The 27,903-nt window shown below is 32.9% G+C and overlaps 1 protein-coding gene across 5 annotated transcripts in view; it reads left to right on the forward strand.

Annotated features, from left to right (window-relative positions):
• The window catches only part of LOC140441291 (uncharacterized), a 345,941-nt gene that overhangs the window by 74,721 nt on the left and 243,317 nt on the right, over window positions 1-27,903 (forward strand). The window lies entirely within an intron of this gene.

The following is a 27,903-nucleotide window of genomic DNA, read 5'->3' on the forward strand; positions in this document are numbered from 1 at the left end:
TTATTTTTCCTGTTTTAGTCTGATGGTTGTAGTCTGTGAAGTATAATCGTATATTACTTACTATTGGCCTTATTGTTGTCTTGTATATTTGGCAAAAGCTCTATTTTCTCTTTAAACTCTTCTTTCGAGGTGCATTTCTTTCATTTATTCTTTTAGTTTTCTCCAAAATTGCAAGTTTCTACTTCTTCATCACTATAAATTTCTAATTTTATTTTTGTCAGGTGCTTGGGCGCCGGCAGTGGGGTGCAAGGGGGTGCAATTGCAGTGCATTAGAGAAATTACATATTTTTTACCCGACTGAACTAGCGGAAGGTAATGCTTTTCGAGTGTATGTGTATGTATGTTTGTGTGTATGTATGTATGTACATATGTATGTATGTATATATGTACATATGATGTATAACCATTTCGATAGTACGCGCTACGACCTAAGCGACTTGACTGATTTTAGCAAACGAGATGCCGTTAGATTCGTGAAGACCGTGCAAGTGACATAGGCTATATATTTTTCATGAAAAATCAACAACAAAGCCCATTTTATATGACAAAATGGTTAGAAATTTATTGGTGTATTAAATTACGATTTGACTAACTAACTAAAGGCGATTTGTTCATCACCTTACCAGGTAACCACAATAAATTTAGTATCCTCCTAGACTCGTTTTACTCTCAGCGTACAAAGGCCACTTAGCCCTTAGCACGTCTTGACCCATCGTAACTGGCTACATGTACGTTTACTGCTACATGTTGTTGCTGGAATAGTTGCATACAATTTTGATTGCCTCACATACCTCTGGGTAAAATGGAAAGTCTTGAGCTAGCACATCTACGTATTCAATAACAGATTAATTTATAGTCTCATTATTTGTTTCAATTTCCTCGTACTATGTAGTAGCCTTGTCAATAAGATTATAGAGAAGCCCTCCGTAAAGGTTCTCTATATCTCGAGTGGTAGCCTTGGCAATAAGATTATAGAGAGCCCTCCCGTAAAGGTTCTCGAGTGAAGCTAAATAAGCAAAAATATTTTCTTGTATGTTGAAGAAAATCAACTATATTTTGTACTGGTTAATGATATTTATGTGTAGATAAAAATAAACCCCCCTGAAAATAATCCTGGCGGCGCCCATGGTCAAGTGTGTTTTCATTTTTTACTTTATAATTTCACTATTTGGGAGAGTGATTCATCGTTTAAACGCTGAATATCCTCAAATTTAAATGTACACAGCGGCCCTCGAAAACTACCCGTTTTCTCAATTGCAATTTGCGTTTTCTCATAAGAAATTACACAATATATAAGTAGTATATTTATTTGTGCTTCTCTATAGAAAAATTGACCAGGAGTTGTCGTACAGTGTAGCCAATTCTTGTTCACAAGTAGTAATTATGGTCATACAAAACCTGTAATCTTCCACGCAGCGATTATTACCGTCATAAAAATACCAAAAAACATGATTTTTTCAATAGTAAAAATTAAGCACAAAATTGTAATTAAATAAATTTTATTTATATGTTTCGTTTCGTTACATATTTAAATTTATAAAATAAAAATCGAGACCGTTTTCAATTATACAAATGATAGTAATATTTATTTTCTATGGCTTTTTGCTTGTCGTTCTGTATTTTTAGAAATAATGTTGGGAATAAGCCACAATATATTAATTCAAATGTTTAATTTACGGACGTTTCGATCTTTATAAAGAGACCGTTTTCAAACATACAAATGACAGATATATTTATTTTTCTATAGCTGTTTGTTTGTGGCATTCTGTATTTTTAGGGAGAAGGTTGGTAATAAGCCACAATATATCTATTTACATGTTTAATACACTGACGTTTCGATCTCTATTCCGTTTTTAAAGATAGAAAAAAAAAATAAAATAAATAATATAAGATTATAAAAATATATAATAATAAACAAATAAAATAAATATATAACTATCATTTATATCTTTGAAAGCGGTCTTTGGATATAGAGATCGAAACGTCAGTAAAAACTTGTAAATAAATATATTGTGGCCTATTTCGAACATTAATATTTGAAAAATAAAATATAATTAACGTTAAAATAAAAGTGAGTGTACGTCACTGGATTTTCATACGTCTTTCCGCATTTCTGCGCTTTCTTTTTAAACGATGAATCACTCTCTCAAATAGTGAAATTATACCATAACAAACATGAATATTTTTTTCTATGTTGTTCAGACTCCAAAAAAATACATAAGTAAACCAATATTATTTTTAGAAATAATTGAAACGGATAATTTGTTTTTTCATAAAATCTATTATATATAAATTATTTACGAAGTTTATTAAACGAGTATACATTAATCATAAATATGTATTTATTACAATATAATATTAAAATAAAAATTATCTCAAATATTACTGAAAAAAATTAGATGGTTTATTTAACGATTTATTTATTTAAATAATACATATTATTCGTAATGTTCGCGAAGGTACATAAAAATTAAAAAAACCAACGTCGAAATCCATAAACACGAACGAGAGATACAGTTACCACCTTCCCCTCCTCCGCTCCCGAGAGTTTTAAAGCCAGTGGCGCACCCAGGGGGGTTTTGGGGTGTTAACCCTCCCCCAGGGCGCTATTCCGACACTGTTACTCACAAATTTTAAGGACTCACAATGGTGGTAGCCTTAAAAAAATGTCGGTGTCCAACCTACCCCCCCCCCCCCCCCCCACAGGAAAATTCTAGATGCGCCACTGTTCAAGGCCGGCCGATTTTGAGGACCATCTTTGAAGCTTCGCGGACAATTCCTTTAAAGGAAATCTTTTTCGAACTTTGCACAATAAAACTTTAAAGTATGTTCTTTCAAATGACGCTAATTAGATCTCTTAATTGTTATAGACAAAACTGCTGTCAATTAAAAAAAGGATAAACTTCGTCCAAACTTGTCCTAGGACAACTTTTTCTTTTTTAAATTTGTAGAAAAATGCGGGCTTTCCAAATATGAAAAAATAATTGTCCTACAAGCAATAGTTAAAATGTTTTGGTAATTGTTTTTAAACATAAAATCGATGTGTTTGCAAAATGTTGATTATGTTGATAAAATCATTTTTTTCTATTATAAACTATTCTTAGAATTACTGTAACTTCATTATTTTCCGACTTATAGGGTTGCAACAAAATTTAATTTAAAGTAATTACTATTTAAACGGGAATAAGCCACAATTAATGTTTAAAGTACGTTTATTGACGTTTCAATTTCCACTTGGGAAATCGTTCTTAAAATACAAACATTAGTAAATGAAACAAATTTTGTTTTTTTGTTATTTGGTGAAAAATTCTTCTAATGATATAATTTTATTTGACTCATTTATATTGACAATTCAGACATACATGATACATTTTAAAGTAGACGACTTTAAAATGATGTTACCAGTATTGTTGAGTTACGTTCCTGGGACGACTTTACTTGAAAGATAGTTCATTCGATTACATCAAATCAACTTTAACTTGAGAATATCCGTCAGAAAAGATCATAACATGTAATTCGTCTTTAAAATGACAAACACATGCCATGATGACAGTAAAATTCTCCTGTCATCATGGCATGTGTTTGTCTTTTTTAAGTTAAAGTCGATTTCATGTAATCGAATGAACTATCTTACAAGTAAAGTCGTCCCAAACGGAAACTGAAGGTGAGGGTATAGTAGCAACCAAATCAAATAATTTGTATACTTTATAAAATAATATTGCAAAATTTTAATAACATTTAAAGTATAATATTGTTCATCTTCATAAAATAGCACTTAGTTCATTCATTAATTTTTGTTTATCAATTAATTCTGAATATTATTTTATTAAACTTGTTCCAGAAATGAACATATCATTTTAAAATATAAAATAAAAATATTGTTCTTTACACTTTTCTTAGTGTAGAATAAGTAAAATAGTCACTTTATGAAGTTTGCTCGGAATACCCGACTGGTTGGCGCCACCACAGCCTCTTAAATAGTTTTCACACCTAAATACAAGAGGGGTAATCTACACTTTTACGCACCAAATTTTATTTTATGAGTTAGTTCTCACAGATCGCCCTTGAGGCATCGGATTTTAAATTCACTCTCAATTCACGTATAAAATATTTCTCTACGCCGAAATCGGGCATTTTTTCTCATAAATACGTTTTACTCCTTTACGTGTGATAAAGAAAGAATTATTTGATACTGTACTGTCAGCTACGGTCGTTTTGAACCTCTTTACTCTAAAAATAGTTAATTATAAGTCGATAAACTAAAAGTGCTTTTATTTCTCTGGAGCAATACTTGCTCACCTTAACAATCCTTATCCTTCAACGGTCACTGAAGAACCAAACCTATGGAGATACATCCATTCACAAGTCCTTTGAAGTAAGGCTTGGAATCAAAAGATTTCCAACCCTCTCATATAGGGAGCCAGTTACAAGGCTCCCACTCATTCGTGGTCCTATCGAGCACAGATTATTTGATGAAACAGGACTGAAGAAAGAAAAGGATTACACACGCCGGAGAGCAACAGGAAGAAAGAATAATGGTTTCTCGTCCCTAGAAGAAAGATTGCACAAGTTGACCTTCGTTCAAGATTAGACACGTGTGTTTTGTGAAAAGTGCGTTATGTGCTGGTAAGCGACAGCGGTAATTAAATTGGATACTTGAAAAACATTTGGTGAGGTTAAAACTCTTTCTATATTTTCTATAGTGACTGCATGCACATGATTTATATTGATAGACATTTGTCTCGAATTTTATTTGTTTATTAATATTTACATTAACTAATGGCTTTGATTTGACATCAGATCTTTCTTCTCAATATCGCTAAAGATAGCTGACAATTGTTTATTATACAGATTGTCTCACAGCCCGCTCTCACGAATAATATTTGTTTACTCTAATCACTCTAGTAAAAATACTCTATTAAAATTAAAATCGCGTCTTAGTTAAAAAAGACATTTACACTAAACAAAATCATTCACTCTTATTTCTCGCTCAGCATATATTTGCAAATAAATTCACTTTAAATAAAAAATGGAAGCTTTAAAGAAAAAGCGCAAATCACTTAAGGCATCAATTACACGTATCTCAGAATGGTTTATAGCCAATAAAGACACAGAAAACGAAATACTTGATTTTGAAAATAGGAAAGAAAAACTTTTTAATTTTTTCACACAATATGAACAAATTCAATTAGAAATCGAACAGACTGATGACAGTGACCAACAATCAGCTGATCGAGCAAATGTTGAAGAAAAATACTTCAACACACTCAAAGGTTTGCAAAGAAAAATAATAGAATTAAATTTAACAGAAAATAAAGTACCTAGCTCAAATAATAATGCTGTTTCCAGTGCGAGGCTGCCTGAAATTAGCATGAAAACCTTTACCGGAAATTTCTCAGAATTCAATGAGTTCTTTCAACTATTTGAAACTCTGATCACAAACAATTCAAGTTTAAATAATGTACAAAAGTTTATATATTTAAAATCCTTCCTCAAAGGAGAACCTTTAAACTTAATTAGCAGCATCGAAGTAGTAGATGCAAATTTTGCTATCGCTATAAAAACCCTAAAAGAAAGATATGATGACAAATCACGAGTGATTAGTACTCTTATAAAAAAGCTGTTAAAGTCTCAATCTCTAGTTAAATGCACTCCTCAGGTACTAAGAGATTTTCTTGTACACACGAAGCAAACGCTTCAAGCTCTTAGTAATCTCGAAGTTCCAATTGAACATTGGGACCTCCTTTTAATAGAAATATTTTTAGAAAAAATAGATTTTGCTTCTCACAAGGCTTTTGAATATGAAGTAGGTTCTAAGAATGTTCCAACACTCAAACAATTTTTTGAATTCCTAGAAAAAAGATGTGATGTTTTAGAGAAACTTAATTACACTGAAACTCAGTCAAAGTTTATTAATAAAGTCACTCAAAAAACTGCTCATATTTCCACTATAAATAATAATAAATCTAGCTATGAAAATTGCATATTTTGTAAACAAACAGGTCATAAAATATATCAGTGTAACTTATTTAAAGACACAAATTCTCGAGAAAGGTTTAATTTTGTAAAGCAAGCACAGCTCTGCAGAAACTGTTTTGGCACTAAGCATTTTACTGATAAATGCATCTCTAAATACACATGTAAAATTTGCAATAAAAAGCACAATACACTTCTGCATGAAGAAAATAATTTTTCTCACACTTATGAAAATAATTTATTCTCTCCCACTCGAAGCAATCAAAGTGCTTCAAATTCACATTATGGTAATCAAAGTCACGCCAATAGGCAACAATCACGCTTTAATGCACCACAAACCTCTCAATCCTCCGCAAGTATACAGGATGATTCACAAACTCGCCATAGTGCACCACATATCTCTCAAAGTCATTTTCATGTTCCTCAGAGGAGTAATAATGACCAAGTTACTCAAACAATTAATTCTCCACATTCATATAATGAATCACCAAACACTTCTACTCACTTAAGCACTCAGACAAATGAAAATTGTCTACTCTCAGACACGCAAGGTCAAAATTCATCTTGCATCTCTTCTCTCTCAACTTTCAATCCAAAAAACGAAGTTTTGCTAGCCACAGCGCTGGTAACAATTTACTCTAAAAGTGGACAACCTGTACACGCAAGATGTCTTCTCGACAATGGATCTCAATCGAGCTTTGCAACAAAAGATTTAGTAAATAAACTAAATTACTCTACCACTAATAAAAGATTACAAATTTCCACAATCTCTCAAAATTGTTCCATCTCAAATGAAATGGTAAACATTGAATTTTTCCCATATAAAAACAATGATATGAAATTTGAAGTATCATGTGCAGTTTTGGATAATATTACGTGTAAAATACCTCAGGTACCTCTAGATCGTAGCAAAATAAAAATACCAGATGGCATAAAACTCAGTGATCCCTCTTACTCCTCCCCAGGGAGAATCGATCTCTTATTAGGTGCAGAAATTTACTGTGATCTATTAAAGGATGGTTTAATTCATATTGGAGCAGGTCTTCCAGTGCTTCAAAACACTCATTTAGGATATGTCATGTTCGGTAACTTATCTCCACAAGTTTCATCTAAGAAAAAGATGCACTCTCACTCAAACTGTAACTATTCACACTCGAATCATATTTCTTTATTTGTTCAATCTCACACTGAAGAAGAAAATATAAATAATCTTCTCCAAAGGTTTTGGGACATTGAAGAAGTTCCCGAAATAAAGCGTTCAAGTCCTGATGATGAAAAGGCTGAGAAAATATTTAAAGCCACAACACAAATCCTACCGAATGGACAGTTCCAAGTAGATTTACCCCTATGCACGCCTAATGAAAATAATAAATTGGGCGACTCTTTCCAAATGGCGCGAAGGCGATTTCTAAATTTGGAGAACAAATTCTCAAAAAATGATTCTCTTTACAAACAATATAAATCTTTTATAGATGAGTATGTTGAATTAGGACATGCAAAATATGTTCCGTTGTCTCTGCAGAATATACACTCAGAAAACAAATATTTCTTGCCTCACCACAGTGTAGAAAAAGACACTTCTCTCACAACTCGTTTGCGCGTAGATTTTGACGCATCCATGAAAACCACTTCTGGTTTTAGCCTTAATGATATTATGTTAAAGGGTTATACCACACAACCAGAACTATTTGACACTTTAGTCAACTTTAGACTCTTCAAGTATGTATTCACATCTGATATAAAAAAGATGTTTAGACAAATCAGAATAAACCCCAACCAAACTTTCTTATTAAATATTTTGTGGCGCAACTCTCCATCGGAGCCGTTAAAATGTATACAATTGGAAACGGTTACCTATGGAACGAAACCAGCTACCTTCCTTAGCACACGATGTTTAATTGAACTCGCAAACATGCATAAGGAAGAATATCCTCTCGCTCATGATATGCTCATTAATTTTTGCTATATTGATGACATATTATATGGTACAAATAATATTGAAACACTCACACTTGCGCATGAGCAAATCACTGCACTGCTACAAAAGGCAGGCATATCTCTTCACAAATGGTGTTCAAATTCACCACAATTTTTAGAAAATATTTCACAATTTTCAACTGACTCCACGTATGTCATATCTCCAGAAAATCATTCTAATAAAATATTAGGTCTTTGTTGGGACTCTAAATTAGATAGTTTCTCTATTTCAGTACCAGAAATCGAAATAAAAGATTCCTACACTAAGAGACGTGCTCTCGATAAAAGTTTTTTCGACCCCAAGGGATTAATTAATCCTGTAATAGTAACTGCAAAAATAATAATGCAAAAAATTTGGCTTTCAAAATTCAGTGGAATGAAAGTTTAGACTCTACACTCTTAAATGAATGGTTAAATTTTCTCAAACATATTTCAGCACTAAAACATTTAAAAATTCACAGACCTTTTTTTATTGAAAATTATATATGTACTATACAAATACACGCATTTTCCGACGCTAGTGAAAAGGCATACGCCAGCTGCATATATATTAGAGTTACTTATAGCTCAAGAAATGTCTCTTCCACACTCATCACCTCTAAAAGTAGGGTAGCTCCAATAAAAACATTAACTTTACCTAAGTTAGAACTTATGGGTGCTGTTTTATGCAGCAAACTCACTAAAAGAATAGTTGAAATTCTAAATAATAAATTAACTCAAATAGACTCAATAAACTGCTGGACGGACTCAGAAATCGTACTTGCTTGGTTAGGCTCACATAGCTCGAGATGGTCACAGTTTGTTGCAAATAGAGTTTCTGAAATACAAGGAAACCCACAATTTAAGTGGCGATATATAAAGTCAAAACAAAACCCCGCAGATATTGCGTCAAAAGGCATGTCTGCTCCTGAACTTCTAAACTCAAAATTTTTGTTTCAAGGTCCCTCATTTCTACTTGATTATGACTTAGAGTTAACTTCTTATGATTCATCAGTAGGAGAGGCTGTCCACAAATTATCTACTCAGACAACGCCACTAATTTTCTAGGAGCTAGAAATCAGTTGAGGGAAGTTGCACTATTTCTTAAACAAAAGGAAACCTCTGAGTCCATATTCAATTTTCTCTCCTCTTCTGAAATCCAATGGAAATTTATTGTAGCCCATTCTCCGCATCATGGTGGAATTTGGGAGGCAGCCATAAAAAGTGCCAAATGTCACATTTTAAGGCTTTTAGGCAATACCACTTTAACTTTTGAAGCCTTTAGCACAGTTCTCGCACAAATAGAAGCAGTACTAAACTCACGCCCTCTTTGTGCTATGTCAAATGATCCAAATGACTTTAACACATTGTCTCCAGGACATTTCCTAATAGGAAAACCAATTACGTCATTTCCTGAAGAGATAGTGACGGAAATACCTGACAATAAATTAACAATTTGGCAAAACTACATGAAGATTAAGCAATCATTTGCCAAACGCTGGAAAATTGATTACCTTAATCAACTTCAGAATCGCCCCAAGTGGTTAACACCACAGAAGAATCTTGAAGTTAACGACTTAGTTCTATTAAAGGAAGATAAAGTTCCACCCCTACACTGGCCATTGGCAAGAATTATTGAATTGTTTACTGGTAAGGACGATAAGGTCCGTAGTGTTAAAATAAAGACTAGAGATGGATATTTTAACAGACCCATTACAAAACTCTGTCCTCTTCCTGTGCACAAAGTAGAAAATTAAAATTTTAAATTTTGTCACATTTATATGTATTACTCTAGTTTAGGAATAGTTATTTCTTAAATTACATTTAAGTTAAGTTTGCTTACTTTCTCAAATCACTCTTTCTTTCGTTTTGAAGTAAATACTTCAACGCGGGCAGTCTATGTTCCAGAAATGAACATATCATTTTAAAATATAAAATAAAAATATTGTTCTTTACACTTTTCTTAGTGTAGAATAAGTAAAATAGTCACTTTATGAAGTTTGCTCGGAATACCCGACTGGTTGACGCCACCACAGCCTCTTAAATAGTTTTCACACCTAAATACAAGAGGGGTAATCTACACTTTTACGCACCAAATTTTATTTTATGAGTTAGTTCTCACAGATCGCCCTTGAGGCATCGGATTTTAAATTCACTCTCAATTCACGTATAAAATATTTCTCTACGCCGAAATCGGGCATTTTTTCTCATAAATACGTTTTACTCCTTTACGTATGATAAAGAAAGAATTATTTGATACTGTACTGTCAGCTACGGTCGTTTTGAACCTCTTTACTCTAAAAATAGTTAATTATAAGTCGATAAACTAAAAGTGCTTTTATTTCTCTGGAGCAATACTTGCTCACCTTAACAATCCTTATCCTTCAACGGTCACTGAAGAACCAAACCTATGGAGATACATCCATTCACAAGTCCTTTGAAGTAAGGCTTGGAATCAAAAGATTTCCAACCCTCTCATATAGGGAGCCAGTTACAAGGCTCCCACTCAAAACTATTTACCAAAATACGTGGAGAACTTTTTGAAAATTTTTGTAATTGTGAAGAATTTGCATGGCTAAAAAAATTTAAATCTTTTAAATCTCTAAAACAAACTTCTAGTTGCATAATAATATTATCTATTATTTCCAAATATAAAGCTTTATATTTGGTAGTCTGGTCCACAGCTGAAGACTCTTTTATTCTTTTAGGTGATTTTGAGTTAAATTCTGATACCTTGTTTCAGCCACAGAAAATAAATTATTAAAAGCCTAATTATTACGAAGTAGTCTTATTCTTTCCAAAGCTGTATATATTTCTTTTTGACACAAATTTATATCTAAACATTTTAGTTGTAAACTGTTGTACAATATGTTAGTTATATTAAATATTTCGTTATTAAGACAAAGAAGAAAAGAAAACTCAAAATTTTTAAAATTTTCGTCTCTTGAGTTTTCGTCTTCGATAATTTGATTGAAAACTGAAATTAACTCATTCCATTTTGAATTAACAACACTTACAATTTTTAACTTTGAAGTCCATCTAGTTTCACAATTTGTTTGAATACTTTGATTTAGAATTGAATTCAGAATAATTGTTCTTTTCGCCGAATGATTAGGAATTGATTTAACCGTTTCAAAAAATATCCTACAATTTCTAATACATTTTGAGCCGTCTTGCAAAACTAAATTTAACCTATGAGCACAACAATGTACAACAAAAAGTTTTTGGAGCATCTACTTTAATTTTTGATTGCTATCCATTTAAAGAGTTGGCCATTGCCCATTACACTCGCACCATCGTAACATTGGGCAATGCATTTATTTTTGTAATCATATGGCACAAGAACGTTTGTAATTAAACTGTATAGAGCGTCTGCAGATATATTTTCAATAATATCAAAAATCTTTCTGTTACCTGACCAATTTTGTTAACAAACCGAACAAACAGCAGGGCACTATTAAATTGTTTTGAATTGTTTTTGACAAACTCATGAACACTCCTTCTATTTTTTTAATGTGACTCTGAATTTCCCGATCACGTTTAACTGATAAATTAAAAATTTCTTTAAAATTACCCATATTTGAAGAAATATGCTTTCATCCCAACCGCGAAATGCAAGTTCTTGTTTGGCTAAAATAACCGTAACACTAATTAAATATGATAATAAAATTCTATTTTTTTTAACTTCTTCATTATTCAACTTATTGGGTAAACTAATATGTCCAGCTAAAGCACTGTCAATAGTTTGCGTATTTTTTTCTAATCTTTTTAAACCTAAGCAATTGTTTAAATGTTCTATCGAACATTATGTTTATGGTTATGATTACAACGAAATTTTCCGTTACTCTTCGAAGGCGAACAGATCAGTCGCCTTTCAAAATAAAATATTCACAATTCAAAAGCGAAGGCAGAGAGACATATATACATCTTATTCCATTTTCAGGCGAAAATTTGACGTGCCTTTTACTACTACGAGGACCGTAAAATAATTAACTTCGAAGAGAATATAAAAAATAGTTTTTTTTATTTTAAATAAGTATTAAGTCAAAATTTATTAATTCACAATTTTAAATTAAGTAATTTATATTAATAAATAATTTATTATTGTACATTTAAACAGTTAAACAGGGTAGGCGGCGTCTACCTTGCCTACCCCGACGGGCCGCCCTTGGAGCGTCTACCCGAAGTTTATTTCACCAGTTAGCCGCTATACATTGACAGTTTGTTGCTCCTATTTTGTTGTGACATTGTTCATCTATACTGCGTTTTAATCAGCGTGGTTGTAAATTGCAAGCGGGTTTGTCATATTTCGCCCATTCTGTGAATTATCATAAAATAAATCCTCCTTTTGTATTCAACAGCACTTAACAGCGATAATCATTTACAAGTACCTGCCGAATACTTTCATTTGCTTCTTTTTCTCAGCGGTAATTAAACAATTAATAATTTTCGGACGGTATTGAATAATTATTTTTTCTTTCAATTCACTCGTGAACGGCCAATAAAAAATATGTTAATAAAAAACATGTATGGTGTTGAAGTTTCAGACTATTTTATGTTAGGCCATTTTGAAAACAATAATTCAAGATGTAAAATTCTTAACCATACAAAAACATTTTTATTAAACCCCTTGGGAGGTTGAATTATTGTTTTGAAAATTGACTAATAATAAAATAGCCCAAAACGTCAACACTATCAATGTTTTTTATTTATACGTAGCTAATATAAAAATGTGTACGGAAGTTTTGTGTTGCATTTGTAAATATGTAAATGGTAAATAACATATTTTTGAATTATAAATTAAACATAACAACTTACGTTACTGTTCACAAGTTTCGTCCGTGTCACTACAAATAAAATCACTCTCACTATCCGTCCTACCAATGTATATAATAATTGGTCGAATATCATCATCCATCATGTTGTCGTGTCCCCACATGTCCGTTTCTTTTTCTATTGCGTGTTTTATATAATTTTTCCATTTTTCTTGGGTAACTTGTGAGTACGTTTCCGTAATTAAATTCCTAACTTCTTCTTCAAGTTTTTTTTGTGTGCGGCAATATATCTTTCCACTTCGCTCCATACCAAGTCTATGGGGTTGAGCTCACAGTGATAGGCAGATCATTTTCAAATAGTGTTGTTGTGTAATATCTTTAATTATATATCGATCGTAATCTATCTAATCTATTACTGTTGACAACTTCCAACTTTCCTGTTTTAAAATAATTTTCTTCAAAAAATATATTTTTCGATAAAAGCCATGATTTTATTTCTTCTTTATTGGAAGCCGTGTTCGGAACTTTCTCCAATTTCCTGCTATGATAAGGAGGAATATCCACCACCACAACTGTTTTTTCTAGCAAATTAGGAATTAAGTTATGTTTGAACCAATTTTCAAAGAGTGGCCATCTATTTCGTCGTGGTAACCTTGGGCATTTTTCTTTGCCAGAAAAGGCAGTTCTGTTCTATTAATAAACCTATTTTCACATGCTGCATGTAGTAGGACAAAACGAGGACCACGAGCTGCAGAAGCTTTTAAGACTGTAGTCAAGCCACGAACAAATGCATCTCTATGCGATTTAATGGACGTGTCTACCCATTGAGTCTACGTTTACCTATGAGTCATCTAAATAGACGATATTGCAGTGTTCCCAAACCTACCGATAAATCGGTAGATCTACCGATTTCGACGTTTTTCTACCGATCTACCGACAAAGACTTAAATTCTACCGACTTTTATATTCAGATAGAAATTTTTACTTATTCTTAAATTTGAGAAGAAATATGTAAGAGACAAAACAATTTTTCTTGCGATACCTGTAATTTGCATTGAGCATTTTTGTGTATTCACGAAACCGCGTGAAAACATTCCAAAATTTATTCTTAAATGATACCTAAGCGGTACTTTGCAAAGTACATGATGTCATAAAAGCTAATAATACAATAAATGAATCCAAATCCATTGTGATCCCGACCGCTTGGTTCTGGGAATTTGTCAAGTTAGGAGACTTAAAACCGGAACAACGCATAGGGTAAATGATACAGTAGTTGGCCATGCCATGCTATAGTGATTGGCCATGTTAACATAAATTTATAAATATTAAGAATCTCTGCTGTTACTGAAATAAATCAAATCTACAGAATAATTTTGACAACGTCGCTTAATCTAAAGTTTCGTCTGATTACAGTCACAATAAAGTGCTTAAAGGGTGTGACTACTTCTTGCTGTCGCCAGTTTAGTTGTTCACGGGTAAAATCTTACGAATTTCTTAAGGATTGTACACTTCTTTTTGATCCATTATAAAGTTAATCGTTATAGATATAGATATAATTTAACATGATATATTAAACTAAGGTTGTAACTGATCAAATTTTAGGCCCCAAACATTTTTAGATAACAAAAAACGCGCGAATTTATTATGCCAATAACTATATCAATAATTTAGATATATAAACAGTTATTGGCCGACCGGCCAATTACTGTGATAAATTTCTAAAATAAATTTTCATATATAATTTGTTTTCAATAAAAATGGGCACTCTAAATTACATTATTCTTATTGTTTAAATATTCTAAGAGTAAACAGTCGTTGGCCGTAGGCTAATTACTATAGTTTAATGTGGCCAATCACTATCGCAATGCTTTTTTTTTCAGTTATAACATGTCAAAAGTCTGTGAAGGTGTTTCTTACCGAAAAAAATATAAAGAAGAAGATATAATTAAAGCTTTAGAGTCTATTGAAAATGGTATGAGTCAAAGAGAAGCTTCCAAGTTATATCAGATTTCTCGAGCAACACTTCAGTTCCGGCCAGGTGTCAGATTTAATAATAAAGTTTCTCTTGGACCTCACCCAGTATTAACTTCAGAAGAAGAAGCAGTTCTAGAAAGATGGATTTGACCTCATACAAGAAAGGATTTCCTCGTAGAATGGAAAACATTCAAGCTTCTGTGAAATATTTCCTTGACGCAGCCCCTAGAGAAAATCCGTTTAAAGATAACCATACAGGAAGAGGATGGAATCACTCCTTCCTAAAACGTCACCCAAATATAACTCTAAAAACCGCAGAAGGAATAACAGCAGCTAGCTCAGTTGTAGCCGAAGCAGACATAAGAAACTGGTTTACTAATGTAAAAGACTATTTAAAGGAAAAACAATTATTTGAGATTCTTGAAGATCCCAGCAGAATCTACAATGGAGACGAAACCTGTTTTTGGCTTTGCCCAAAGCACAAAAAAGTTCTTGCACCAAGAGGAGCGAAAAACGTTTATGAAATGCAACATCATTCAAAAAACAATATCATAGTGATGTTTACATTTTCAGCTTGTGGTGTTGTGACCCCACCTATGATTATCTATGCTTACAAAAGACTGCCAGCTGAAATTGTTAAAGCTGTACCTGACACCTCGGGAATTTAATGCAGTGATAACGGTTGGATGAAAAATCAACTGTTCTACGAATATATAGGAAACATTCTTTATCCTTACTTAAGCAAAAATAACATCAAATTTCCAATGGCCTTGTTCGATGGTCACAGCACACATTTAACCTATGAAATAAGCGAATTATGCACAAAGCTACAGATAATTCTAATTGCTCTGTACCCTAACTCGACTCGAATCTTACAACCTGCAGATGTGGCCGTCTTTAAGCCCTTAAAAGAAGGATGGAAAAGTGCTGTATTAAAGTTTCAGAGAGTGTACCCTACTGAAGTTGTAACAAAGGACAATTTTGCTGTAATTTTAAAAACAGTGGTTGATAATATAAAACCAGAAAATATTAGAAATGGTTTTCGTGTCTGTCGGCTTTTCCCTTGGAATGTATCCGCAATTGATTATTCCAAATGCACTGGCAAGACAAAAGAACAAGATAGAGACACGGAAGTCAGTAAAATTACATTCGAAACATTTAAAAAGATTGTTGGAGAGGAAAAAATGGAAAGGCTTAAAAACCGGGGAGCCTAATTATGTGAATTTATCCACCATGTCAAAGCTAGAGTTATTAACAATGAGTTTTTGATTGCCATATCTGGCTTTGTTGTTGAGTGTTGATGCTATTATTTTGGTTTTTAGAAAAAAAAATATTTTTGGTTTTTATATAACCTGAACTGATTTTTCTTATGAAAACTTGATGTACATAATTTGGAAGTTTCAAATTTTAATAGACAGTACCTACCAATTACCTTTGTATGTCACATAAATTTAAACTTTATACCGTAGAAAATCCTTGTAACTAAATACTTTATTCAGAGTTATACTACCCCCGATAATTCTCACAATTTATGAAATTAGGTTTAACCACGTGTATTTATCGTTGAAGGTTACGGTTTAATTTATTATCCAACTCGCTAAAGTGATTTTATTGGAAAATTGATTTTAATAAAACTTGTTTTACCTAATTGCTCTAAAAAGGAAGCAATAAGTTAAAAGACGAGCAAAATGGATTTTAGACGATAAAATTATGCGCAGTCTTTATAACCAGGAAAATAATAAAGTAAAGTAATTAAATTCAAAATATATTTTTGAAACATCTCCCCAGTATTTATTTATACGTGCCGTATTTCACCACACTGCAATAAATATGATATATGAACACTTTACTATTAGTTTAATATTTTTATGGGGAATAAACCACAATTTTACTTTAAAATAGTAATTTATCTTTCGATATCCACTTGTTTACGAAATAACAAAAAAATTTTGTTTTTGTTACTTGGTAAACAATTCTTCTAACAATTTAATTTTATCTGACTCATTCATTATGACAATTCCGACATATATTGAACATTTTAAAGTATAGTAGACTTCCTCTTAACCGTTCCCGCATTAACCGTCCGTCGTATTAACCGAACAACTCCCCCTTCCTATTGTTTTGCGTACAAGACGATCATCAAGCGCTGCTTGATGATCGTCTCTCGATCCCTGTTGTTACGTTGTTAGTTCTGTCAGAGAATAACCGAACACGGAGAAGCGACACAACGGTCCAAAAGCGTGTACCATTTTTGTATACGCATGCCCGATTCTGGTTGTTTAACTGTCAAAAACACGTGCTTATTCTTTAATTCTGGTTGTTTTCGATAGTCCGTAGGCGTCTATGGTAAATACTCAACACAACAAGTGCATTTGACCATTTATATAATTTATTTATAGTTAAAAGTTTATAGTTATAGTTTATAGTTAAAAGTTTAATTTATATTTAAAATGTCTGGATATATTTGTGCAATTTTCGGATGTTCATCTGTGACAGGAAAAGGAATAAGTTTATTTACATTTCCTAAGAATAATAACAGGTAATTACTATTGATTTGTAATTATTATTAGTTATTATATAATAGTATTGGTTTGACTTTCGAACAGTAAGCCGACGCCGACGTGTCTGTCCGAGCTATAAAAAATAAACTTTGGTCTTCCAAGGGATAGTTCAAAATGAAAACATTAAATTTGGTTTCAGTGCTATTTCTTTTATTGAAAGACGCAAGTCTCCGAAGGCTCAGGTCAAAAAATCAACAGATGGTGGCCGGGCTCGAAGACAACAATTAGACCGATAATTGGTAAAACCTTACAATTACAACAGAACAAGACTTCAAAATTGTAAAAACATCGTTGCAAATAAATAAACTTACATTAAATTATGAAAAAACTAAGTACTCATCTACATTTTGCTATATACAAAAGTTGTCTGCCAATTTTCAATTCGGTAAATATAAATAACAAAGATCAAATATATGAATCGGAGTACATAAAATATTTAGGAGTTTGAAATGGGAATTACAAATAAAAAATATTAAAACTTTATTTGTTGTATATCTCAATATTTAGTGACATTTTTGTGACTTAGTCAGGAGAAAACTGTAAATTTATTAAGATTAGATATTGACAAAAGTTAAATATTTCATTACTTACAATATACTTAGAATATACTAATACTCTTATAGTTGTAAGTAATAAAGTATTATTTATAAATACAGAAAAAGTTCTGTGTTTAAAATTTGTTCTGTTAAAAAATTTTAGTGCCAAAGTGTGGATAGAAGCTTGCAAACGCGAAGATTTGTTATCCAAAATGGATTCACTTTATAATAATTATAGGATTTGTGAACACCCATTCAAAAAAAGTAACGCGCCACAAGACATACCTCTGGGGTGGTGTGGAAACTGTCTTAAAATTTGTTTTAAAAAAATTTCATTGTGTAACTCTTTAAAGGCGGGTCACGTCAAAAGACGTTTTAGCGTAACTTCCGCGACAGCCGGGTGGCATCAGTAAATTACCTTTTGTAAATCAAAAATAATTACACCATTAAGAATTTCAACAAAAGCTGGCCCTGCAGGTAACTATTTTTTCAGTGCAATATTTCATATTGATTGAAAGTCAACATGCTCATATTGTGTGATATGCCCACTGACTATTAATTTTCTGGTTGTTAGCTGTCATTGGTGGCTTGGCCACGTAACTTCAAAGGAGTGTCGCTTCTCTGTGTTCGGTTATTCTCTGGTTCTGTTTTTGCTTTCGAGAAGGATTGAATTCGTCTTGTGCGAAAATGAGTGAGAAGCGTAAACGTGTGGTTGTGACGATAGAAAAACGTCTAAGTGTGCTTAAACGGATCGACAAAGATGAATCGGTAAAGAAAATTTGTTGAATGTGGGGAAAAGGGATCGGCGTTCAATCGAGGACTTCTGCGCCCAAATGGAATCAGATAAAAATCTAAAAACTAGATGCACTAAAAAAAACGAAATTCGAGATAGTAGATGAAGTTCTTTGGTTGTGGTTCCTTCAAGAACGACGAAGGGGCACACCTATTAGCGGCCAGATTTTAAGGGAAAGTCTTTATGTATACACACCAAAATTATAGACGGAGGCGAATTTATTGCAAGTGAAGGTTGGCTGACTCGCTGGAATGCACGTCACGGAGTTAATTATGCACACGTAAGTGGAGAAAAAATGTCTGCGGACGCTTCAGGTGCAACTGATTTTACCTCTACGTTTGTAGAAATTATAAAAATGGAAAAATTAAAACTCGAACAAGTATATAACATGGATAAGACGGGTCTCAATTTGAAAATGCTCCCAGAAAAAACATTTTTGGGAAGTCATGAAAAATCGGCTTCTGGATTTAAAAAGAATAAGGAGCCCATTACAGTTGCTCTTTGTTCAAATGCAGCAGGAACACATAAAATTCCTCTTTTCGTTGTTGGTAAGTCCGCTAAACAGCTGCATTTAAAAATTTACATTCATCGTCCCTCCCCGTATTCTACATATCACAAAAATCAGTACGGATGAGCGCTGATCTATTCAAAGAATGGTTTGAGCGTGAATTTGTTCCGAGAGTAACGCGCCATCTTAAGAGCGTAAATCTTCCCACTAAAGCATTCCTACTTCTGGTTAATTCTCCAACTCATCCTGGAAACCTAACATGTGCGACAGATGACATAAAAATTATCTTTGAAAAATTAAAGGCAAATATCGAGCACAATTGTAATACTTAATCAAATCTTGCCCCAGTACTTTCGCTTTCTACAGCATCATCAGGGGCATTTCGTCAAATTTGGGCTATCCAGCAAGCGCAGAATGTAATAAACATGAAATTGAAACATAAATTGTACATAACACTACACTAGAACAAGGACAAACAGTTTAAAATTATTTAAAAAGATTCTACCCTACATTCTTGTCGGCAGCAGGAGAGAGAATGGTCTCTCCATTCTCTCTCCTGTTGCTCTCTCTCAAAGTTCATTTATTCGAGCAATCAACCTTATATCAATAAAATTTATCTTTTTTCCTCCTAATATGACAAGCTTCGTGCAACCGATGGAGCAAGGGGTGATTGCAAGCTTGGGAAGACGATACAGGCGTAAATTACTGTCCGAAATTTTACAATGCATAGAAAGATCTCAATCTTATTGATACCATCAAAAAAATTAACTTAAAGGACGTAATTACCATGCTAGCTTCCGCCTTCCAAGAAATTCCTGCTTCTATTTTCGTTAAGTCTTGGCGAAAACTTTGGGCCAACATTGAGGAACTTGTTGAGTGTCAACAATCACACGAAGAAGATAATTCTGCCACCATTCTTCAAGATCTCCAAACGTTATCCGAAAATGTCTAATTGCAGGTCGAAGATATTGAAGAATGGATGAACTGTGACGAGGAACTTGAAAACGAATTTTTGACAGACGACGAAATAATTACACTAGCAACACATGAAGAGCCCTATGAAAATGGAGGTAGCAATAGACGTCTTAGTTTTTAAAAATTGGAGAGATATAGCTTTTAAAAATTCACATAATGTCAAGAAACAGAAGAAAGTTACCGATTTTTTTAAAACAAGTTTGTAAAATATTTAAATATGTATTTGTATTATTTTTCAACTGTATACTCAGTGATCTTTATTAATATACACCTTCTTGTACATGTGTTTGATATATGTAAGTATGTATGTACTTGATTTTTCTCATGAAAATGCCCGCACATCAGATTAACCGGCCATTTGGTCAACCGGCCAGGCTCTGGTCCCGAGGTGGCTAGTGAAGAGGAGTCTACTGTAGATTACTTTAAAATGATATTGTCAATATTTTTGAGTTGCGCTGTTTGTTGGGACGACTTTTTTGGAAGATAGTTCATTATATTACATGGAATCACCTTTAACTTAAGAATATGCGTCAGAAAAAATATAGCATGTAATTTGTCTTTAAAAAAGACAACCACATGCAATGATGATAGTAAAATTCTCTTGTTAGTGATCCTTTAGTTAGTAAATCATGAGGAAAATCTCCGGAAAAAACCATGTAATACTATCCCGACATGGCAAGTATTTGGTCTTTCATTTAATTTACTCTCAATATTAATACCAAACTCTGATTTTATGTGTATGTTATTTTAATATGAATAGAAATTTTCAAAACAATTTTGATGCCTTTGTAATTTTATATGTAAAACAGATTTTGATTTTGTGATTTTAACGGAAACTTTTAAATAAAATGACATGAATTTGTTCTAAATTGAAGGTTATATATTAATATACAATTCAGGTACATTTAACAAAAACGATGGGGTAATGCTATATGTGAAAAAGTATATTAACTATAAATACAGTATACTCCCTTTATAACGAACACGGTTATTACGAGGTTTCGCTTATAACGAGGTACATTAGATGTCCCGTGAAATTTCTATTGAACTATAACCCTTTATAGCGAGGTAAATTTGCTTATAACGAGAGAAAATAAGATTGCAAAACGTGTTTTTTACGTTTTGGCCCGGCCGTAGCTATAAATAAATATCCTTTTTAACTGCGGGCCGCCCGCAATGAACTTCTTACAATTTCTGATTCTTAGTCGGAAATGTAAAATTTATGATTCACAAGTGTCATTGTATTGGGTTGACCATTCACACCTAATAATATGGGTCCTAATAGACAAGATGTGGAAAGTGTTTTAAAGGTTGTCAGAAACTTTATCCAAGGACAAAACGCAAATTAAGAAGCATAAAACTGTTTCACATCTTTAGAAAATATGATAGATAGAATACTGGACAATTTAAAGCAGTCAAAAATGACAAAATAACTTTATACGCTTTAAACATATTTACAGAATACAGATTTTTTTGTTTTAACATATATCATTGACAGTAAAAGTAAACAACTCTTTTTTGTTTTAATGCATTTCATTGACAATAAAAGTAAACAACTTTGTTTTAAAAACGCCATTCAAACAATATCTATTAGCATCTTATATTGCTCCGAATGGCTTCACTATAGAAAGTTAATGTTTTAGAAAACTACATATTCATATGTATGCACAATATTATTGTTGTTGGATATAACGAGATCCGCTTATAACGAGGTAATTAGTCTGCCATTTCAGTTCTCGTTATAGAGGGAGTCTACTGTATAAAATAATAGATATAACAATAACAAAACTAATTGAAATCCACTAGGAAATTAAGTTCCTGTAGCTGGCTGTATACTATGTATCACAAGAAAATTTTATTTCAAATTTTTAGTAAAAGGTATAAATAAAATACCCAAACGGGCTATATCAGAAATAGAGAACGTTTTCGGAATGTAAATTCCATCATCAGTGTAACAAAGTGTACATGCTATGAGCCACTAAAATATATGGGTGAAAACCCTGTAAATGTTATAAATTTACAAATATGTTACATTATATGTTATTAAAAATTAGGATGTTTAAGTTACCGTTGGAATTGGTAACATGGCAACGTATGGCTCCATACTCCAGAAGTAACCGATGTAGAGCCATACATTGCCATGTTATCAATTCCAACGGTAACTTAAACATCCTAATTTTTAATATCATACACTCGCGATCATAAAATCCGGGTCACCTTGAAAATCGCCGTTATTTCATTTTTAACCAGCTTTATCGTAAATAATAATAACACAAATAGAAACTAATGCATGTTTTTGAGAATTGTTGTCAGCTTAGCGGTTTCCTTTGTAACAAAGAATTCCAATAATGCTGATTGCGCAAAAAACTGCACACTTCCCAAAATGAACGGTACCTGTAACTGCCGCTTGTTTTAAATCTCATTTGTGCTTCGACTTTCTGTTCAAACGCAACAAACAAACGTTTATTATTGCCTCCATTAGTGTTTATTAGCGCCATTATTAGTATTTATTATTGTTTATTTTTTGCCAAAAATGCCTTGACTGTTGTTGAAACGGCACGCATTGTTGCGTTTGTGGAAGACGGTCACATTCAACAGCAAGTCGCAAGAACTGTTGGCGTAAGCCTTTCTACGGTTCAACGAGTGCTTCAACGCTTTCAGGAGACAAGTTTGCTAACCAGACGACCTGGCTCTGGACGAAGAAGAACGACCGCGGCACGAGATGACCGTTTTCTTGTGTTTCAGGCTTCACGAAACCGGACCTCAACTGCGGTTATGCATCGAAATTGCCTACAGGAAGTACGAAATTGCAATGTTAGCGTTGCAATAGTCAAAAGAAGACTTCGTTCTTCTGGACTATCTTCTCGGGTAATGGCTACAGGACCGCCACTTCCGGACAGGTCCGGGCGCATCGAGTTGCACGACTAGCTTTTGCTCGAAAATACGCGCATTGGGGAATTAATGATTGGAGCAAAGTGTTATACTCAGATGAATCCCTTTTCTGCCTAACTGGATCTAATGGACGTGTAAGAGTTTAGAGGAGAACCAGTGAACGATTTTCACAAGCTTGCATTGCTCCAAGAATGCCATTTGGTGGAGGCTCGGCCATGGCTTGGGGAGGTGTATCTTCCGACTTCCGCACAGAATTACCCTTCATCGAAAATGGGTCCTTAACTGCACGAAGGTACATTACGGAGATTCTGGAAGAACATGTTATGCCCACCATGGCAGGGATTGGAGAAGACGCCGTTTTTATGCAGGACAACGCGCGACCGTACGTTGCCAGGATCAGTATGCAATACTTGGACGAGGTTAGAATTACGTGGTTACCCTGGCCAGCTAGGTCTCCGAACCTGAATCCCATCAAACATCTCTGGGATGATTTGAAAAAACGTATTCAAACCCATACACCTCCTCCTAACAACGCACAGGAGCTTAAGGATCTGTTAGTGAGAGAGTGGAATAACATACCTCAACATGTAATCCGGAGAAAAATTGAGAATATGCCCCGTCGTCTGCAAGAGGTTATTAGAGCAAGGGGAGGCAATACACGATATTAGTCATTGAAATTCCACTGATGTTTTACCACGTTGTGCATTTTTCATTTTTTCTTTCGTAAGTCACAAACATTGATGACAAATAAAAAATACATTAGCTTAAAAAAAAGGTTATTACTGCACCAGATGCAAAAATATTCAAAAAACTTGAAATTTTCAAAGTGACCCGGATTTTATGATCGCGAGTGTATAATGTAACATATTTTTGTAAATTTATAACATTTAAAGGGTTTTCATCCATATATTTTAGTGGCTCATAGCATGTACACTTTGTTACCCTGATGATGGAATTTACATTTCGAAAACGTTCTGTATTTGTGATATAGCCCGTTTGGGTATTTTATTTATACCTTTTACTAAAAATTTGAAATAATTTTTTTTTTAAACTAATTGAATTATAAATTTTACTTTACAAAAAGAAGATTATTTTAACCGCTCTGTATAGATCACCCAGTACTTGTCCAATAACATTTAATAATAATTTAATGTATTTCTTAAATAATATCAATAGATCCGGTGTTCATATTTTTGTAGGTGATATAAGTATTAAACTTTTCGAGTGATATGAAGAATTCGTAGAGGAGTATAAAAGTATCAGTCAATATGGATTTATATCATAATATAAACGAATATACACGTTCAGCAAGTAATAACTTGTGTGGATCATTTATTTGTTAAATGTTCTTCAAATTTTGAGAATAATATTACATATATCTTTCGAAGATATCATGATATTACTGATCATTCACCCATAGCACCCAGTACTAATAATTTTAACAACATATATGTATAAATGGCACGCAATCCAAACTGTTAAGTATTTTATCAATTACAAAATCTAAAGTCAAATTTGAAACAAAAAAATTGTTTCTATGTTTACTCTAAAAGAGGTGTTAATAAAAACATGGAATGGGTAATTACAAAACTACAAAATTATATAAATTTAAATACTAACAAAATAAAAATCAAACAAAAAGAAAAATATAAAAAACAGTGGATAACACTACCGTTACTTAAATCAATAAATGAAAAAAATAATTTATTAAACTCATTAAAAACTCATCCCGATGATAAAAATTTACAGAACAGGTACAAAATATATAAAAATAATGTAGTAAAACTTATGGAGATGTGTAAATAAGCTCTGTGGAAAAACAACTTTAAAAATAGACATGAGACTGATAAATATATAAAATGATGAAATACTAACTAATAAAACAGACATATCAAATGAATTTGTAGACTAGTATACCGATTTGGGTAATCGATATGCAGAAATGATTTCTGAACCAACTGAATTTCGAGAAAATATATTTGAAATAAATAATGTCATCTGTAAACACGATATCTGAACTGTCTCTTCTTGCGCCTCCATTTTATAATATCGCTGTTATGGTCGCTTGTGTTTTGTGTCGGTGAAAATGAGAAATCTAGAAACATTCTTGGTAAATAAATACTTTCTCAACATTTTCGCATTATTATCTATAAAGTCGTTTGCCACAAATTTCACTCAATATTTTTGAGAAGTAACATACATTGACTATGATTTGACGTGATTTATTCATATTCACGTTAACGGATGTCTATCATACGGCCCTCGGATTGATAGGGTGACGTATGAGGCTTGTCGACTAAGCCGTACCGGGGTCTATTAACTTAGTCGACAAACCCCATCATGTACACAAATTTCAAAATTTGTGAAGTAAGTTGGTATTTTACAACGGATTTATAAGTTGATAGTGATATCGAGGCATTTGGAGACTATTAGCAACTGTTATATTGCACATATGTTTCTCCAAATTTAAATCTAACTAAAGCGTTACTCGTCTTTATTTTGCAAGCGTGTGAATTTGCAAGCATTGGATATTTGAAATGTTGACGAGACGGGTATCGCAACTGTTAAGAAGCCAGATAGAATAGTGGCACGACGTGGCTTCAAACAAATAGGCAAACTCACGTCCGCAGAAAGAGGAACCCATGTACCTCTCACTGTTGCAGTTTCAGCAAGTGGTAATACTGTTCCCCCATTCTTGATTTCCCAGAAGGTAAACTACAGGGACCACTTTATTACAGATTCGCCTGTCGGATGCCTAGGAGATGCAAATCCATCACGATGAATAAACAAACAACATTTTATAAAATTTGTCAAGCATTTTCTGTTTCACACAAGATGTTTTAAGGAGCGCCCTATACTTTTGCTGCTCCACAACCTTGAATCTCACCTTTATGTCGAGGCGTTAGATATTTGTAAATAAAACTGAGTAACAGTTTCCTCCGCATTGCTCGCATAAATTGCAGCCTCTAGATAGGAGTGTTTACGGACCCCTAAAAATATACTACAGTTCAGCTATGGATAACTGGATGGTAAACAATCCAGGTAAGGCAATTTCCATATATGATGTTCATGACATTGTAAAATTAAGCTGCAAAAGCTGCTACGCCAACCAATATAATGGATGGGTTCAGTAAAAAGGGATATATCATCTGAATGAGGGTATCTTCACAGAGAGTGACTTCTTGCCATCATATGTGACAGACAGGCCTATACCAGCAAATTAGGAAGAAAACGCTACCGAAAAAAACAGGAACATTTCAACAGTGGAGCAAGCTGCAATCATGGAGAATCCGCCGATCTAGAACATTTCCCAGATGTCAACGACAATTTGTCTGCAAAAATCACGGAAAAAGAGACAAACTACTGTTTTAACCAATACTTCGATAAAAGAAAAACATGCAATCAAAAGAAAGACATCAAAAACACGAAAATTAGAGATGGTTCTTCATGACCCTACATCGCACTAGATGGGCTCATATTAAATGCACGAACAAAATTAATACCACTTTTTTTATATGCATCAATTGTGATTCAGATGATGGTTTTAAGTTTCGTTTTTAAATGTTAGATTTTCTTAATGTCAATGGTCAAAATTAACATTAAAAATTGAATCTGCATTTGTCTTTGGATTGTGTCACTATTACTACCCTTGTGATATCACTAACAAAATATTGAGTCAACTTACCCTAGGCCGTTAGTCAACTGAACCCGTACCCGGGGCTCTTTGACTTATTTTGCAAGGCAGTCAAAATTTGCTTGAAACTTTCTTCTATAAAGAACTACTTTGTAGAAGTTCTTCTACTTCTTTTTTTTTCTTCTACGACTTTTTTCTACATGTATACGAAAGAGTATAGAACCAGCTTACATACTTGAATTTAACAGTGTGCAAATAATAAATCAGTAAAAATTAATTATTGAAAAAATAAGTCAACAAACCCCGGTCTCCCCTACCTATTTCCAACGAGTAAAAATGAGGTTGAAGAAATTATAAAATCTTTAAAAAATAAAAAGTCGCCAGGACAGGATAATATTAGATCTGAAACTTTAAAAGGAATAACGAAGACGATTTCAAAACCCTTAACATACATAATAAATATATGTGTTAATTTAGGCATTTTTCTAGATATGTTAAAAACTAGAACTATTAAACCGCTATTCAAATCTGTCGAAGAAGTATATTGTCCAAATTATAGACGTATCACCCTAATCTCAAACATAGGCAAAAGATTAGAAAAAATAATTAAATAAGACTTTTAAATAATTATATAATTAAAAAATCCAATATACTGTCTGAATGTCAGTATGGCTTTCAAGAAGGAAAATCCACTAAAATGCAATTTATCTACAACGCTCTTGATAATGCATGACCAGTTCTTTGTATATTTGTAGATTTATTAAAGGCATTTGATACTGTTTCACATAAAATATTGCTAAATGAACTTAAAAAATATGGTATTAGAGGGCTTGCATATAATTTACTAGAAAGTTATCTTCTAAACAGGCAACAACATGTTTATATAGATGGAGAAATTAGTAAGGGAAGAATAATATTCTATGGAGTCCCACAAGGAACAGTCTTAGGACCAATTCTATTCAATATCTACATTAATGATCTATTCAGATTGAATATTACAGGTAACATAATAAGCTTAGCAGATGACACAGCTATTTTCTATGATGATGCAAATACGTGGAATAATTTAAAACAACAAGCCGAAACAGATTTTGCTATAAGTCTGAAGTAGTTTTAGTTTAATAAGCTAACCTTAAATGTAGATAAAACTAAATATATGTCATTTACATCGTATATAAGTAACCTCCCAAATCTTGGCTCATTAAAAGTCGATGCAAAAAATGAAATTCCATATACACACAAGATTAAATATCTATAAGGTATATTAATAGGTTATAGGTATATTAATTGATAAACATTTACGATGGAAGAGTCAAACAAATA

Source organism: Diabrotica undecimpunctata, chromosome 5 (assembly GCF_040954645.1).
Source record: "Diabrotica undecimpunctata isolate CICGRU chromosome 5, icDiaUnde3, whole genome shotgun sequence".
In the NCBI taxonomy this organism is placed as follows: Eukaryota; Metazoa; Arthropoda; class Insecta; order Coleoptera; family Chrysomelidae; genus Diabrotica; species Diabrotica undecimpunctata.